Source organism: Lycium ferocissimum, chromosome 10 (genome assembly GCF_029784015.1).
Source record: "Lycium ferocissimum isolate CSIRO_LF1 chromosome 10, AGI_CSIRO_Lferr_CH_V1, whole genome shotgun sequence".
Lineage (NCBI taxonomy): Eukaryota > Viridiplantae > Streptophyta > Magnoliopsida > Solanales > Solanaceae > Lycium > Lycium ferocissimum.
In genome coordinates this window covers 17,663,510-17,666,421 of record NC_081351.1, presented here as the reverse complement: position 1 = coordinate 17,666,421, position 2,912 = coordinate 17,663,510, and positions in this window count along the sequence as shown.

Sequence of the window (2,912 nt, the reverse complement as noted above, 5' to 3'; positions counted from 1 at the left end):
ACTTGGGTGAGTTTCTGGTGTCTGGTGCCCCCTTTGGCGGTACCAGCACTGCGGCGTGACAATCCAAGGCTTTTTGCCTTAACCGCTGAAGCGGTCCCCGTGCCGCTAAAGTGGGTGATGGACAGTTTATAAAATTAATAAAGTATTAAAAGCCCTTAGACCCTCATTATTTTCCATTTCGAAATTAGAGCTTTGGGGAACAGTTCCTGGAGATATTCTTGGAGGTAAATCTTGCTTGTTTCTTTACTCTTCCTTTAATCATAATCATCTTGGATTCTCTCTTCCCTTTAATAATCCCTTAGTGATGGAAGTTGAAAGAGGGTTTTGATGACCTTTTCATTAGGCTCATTAATGAGGAAATTGATGATGTTTATGTTAGATTTTGATGAATCTAAGCTTATTAATCATATATCGTCCATTTCTAGTGTTGAATTTCAAAATCAAAGAGTTAGGGTTTATACCCAAATTGGAAATTTTGCTTAAAATCAGAAATTAGGCTAATCCGTAAGTTAAATCAGCAATTAGTGGTTGGGGTTATGATCACCTAGCGCTTAATTTGATATTTTGCTTTCGAATTTCTCGTTTTGCCTTTGTGGGCCTGTTTTCCCAATCTCTAGGGTTAGAATAGACCTAATTTGAATACTAGATATATTAGTATCATTCTTCATGATTTCTTCTAGAATTTAATTATGCTTAGACTACTTTGGTTAGGATTCGTGACGGAAAGGCAGGAAAGGAGTGAGTTGTTGGTGTTGTGGTTCGGCCATCCAGATAGGTTATGGCTTACCTTTGGTGAGACTTCATATAGTGAAGCACATATTTATATTATATTATCAGAGACAGCATGTGAACCTTCGGGTATGAAGTTGGGATAGATATTGCCTTAGGTTGGGCCCTGTTGTGTGTTGGCCTAGCCACCCTGTTATGTTATGATTTGATTGTTCTATTGTGCCGGCTTGATGCCATGAGTTATTGATAGATATTGGATTTTGTTTTTATCATCTTGATTATGATATAGTTGGCATACCCGCTGTTGGTTTTTGTACTCGGATATATTGTTGGCGTACCCACTGTTGGTACTTGTGATTCAGTTATATTGTCGGCATACCCACTGTTGGCACTTGTGATTCAGTTATATTATTGGCCTACCCACTTTTGGTATTTGTGATATTGGATATATTTTTGGCGTACTCATTGTTCGTATTTGTGATATTGGGCATGATTATTGATGTTGATACATGCATTGCACGCACTCTCATTGTCATGATACGCTATTGAAATACTGATGATAATTGACAAAACTCTTTTACTTGAGTGACGTGAGATGGCCGACGTCCGATGATTCATTTTGAAATCGTTGATTATGGCCGATGTCCGATGTTAGTTCCGAAATTGTTAATTGAGTGAGTGCATGAACTTCGCCGGTCCCCAAAAATGGTCTTAGGTGAGAACCCCGTGGGTAAAGATCCGAGGTCCCGTCTGTATGTTGGGCTAACATCTGGGACGAGTGGTAGTTAGACTTTGCGAGTCGCATTGGGTTGTGCTACCGAGACGTCGACATTTTCGTCCGGAGTACATGTGTTCACAGCATTTGTATAGCACTACATTACATTCATACACTACTGCCTTGCATTGCATTATGACTTGATTTTGAGATGTTTGGTGTTGTACTTGTGATCTTTGGATTTGGATTGGATATATTCAGACTTGACATATTTGGGATTAAATGCTTTACATAGGCGATGACGGATACTTGGATTTGATTACATTGACTTATACTTGTTGGTTTATCTGCTTTATTATCTGAGTTGTGTTAGCTATGCTTAGTCGGCCGATGATGCCTACCAGTACTGTTGATTGTACTGACCTGCACTTGCTGCATTCTTTTATGAATGTAAAGTATCAGGTTGGATCCACTTCCGTGACGCGTGGCTGATAGTCGCTTCAGTTTTCTCTTCGAGTTTCTAGGATGAGCATAGCCGTCCGCTGCCTTGAAGACTTTTATATCTTTATGTCCTATTCTATTTAGAGACATGGATACTTTATGTATTAGTATTCCAGATTTGTATTATTTTCCTTTTAGATGCTCTTGTGTTATCCAAACTAGACCCTGGGGGATATATATATATATATATATATATATATATATATATATATATATATATATATATATATATATATATATATATATATATATATATATATATATATATGTATGTATGTATGTATGTATGTATGTAAGTATGTATTATTTATCTATTCTTCCCGCTTGATTAGTTATGTATTTGTGACTCTATTTATTGTTGGTCGAGGGTTCGCTTATCGAGGTGAGAAGGTAAGTGCTCGCACAGCTTAGGCAAAATAAGTCGTGACAAGTTGGTATTAGAGCCATAGGCTACTAGGTCTTTAATACAAGAGCGTCTATTATAGTCTCATGGATCGGTACGATGAGCTCTGTACTTATCTGCGAGAGGCTATAGGACATTTAGGAAATCCCACTTTCTCTTCATTCTTCATGCTACTTTATTCCAATTGGTATCTAGGAAGATCAAATTGGTATTTGACTCTTATCTCTTCCCTCACAGATGGTGAGGGTCCGTGACACACCTCAATGGAGGATGTACATGAGGTTATCTCCATCGATTTTTACCCGCGCACTAGGCGAGGATGACTACGAGTTTATCGTAATCACGTACGAGCTACCACACACGGCGGCGAAATTGCGATATGCTTTCGAGTCGTCTATGTTACCCATCGATTTCGTGGTGGCGCGAGGAGCATGGTGGAGAGACTACCGCTGGCAGCGGTCGGCGGGTGCGCGTCCACTACTTCGGGGAGCGGTTCTATGGGGTGTTTTTGGAGAGGTACGTGCCTTATTCGCGGAGGACGAGCGCGGGCGGCCGATTCCCCTT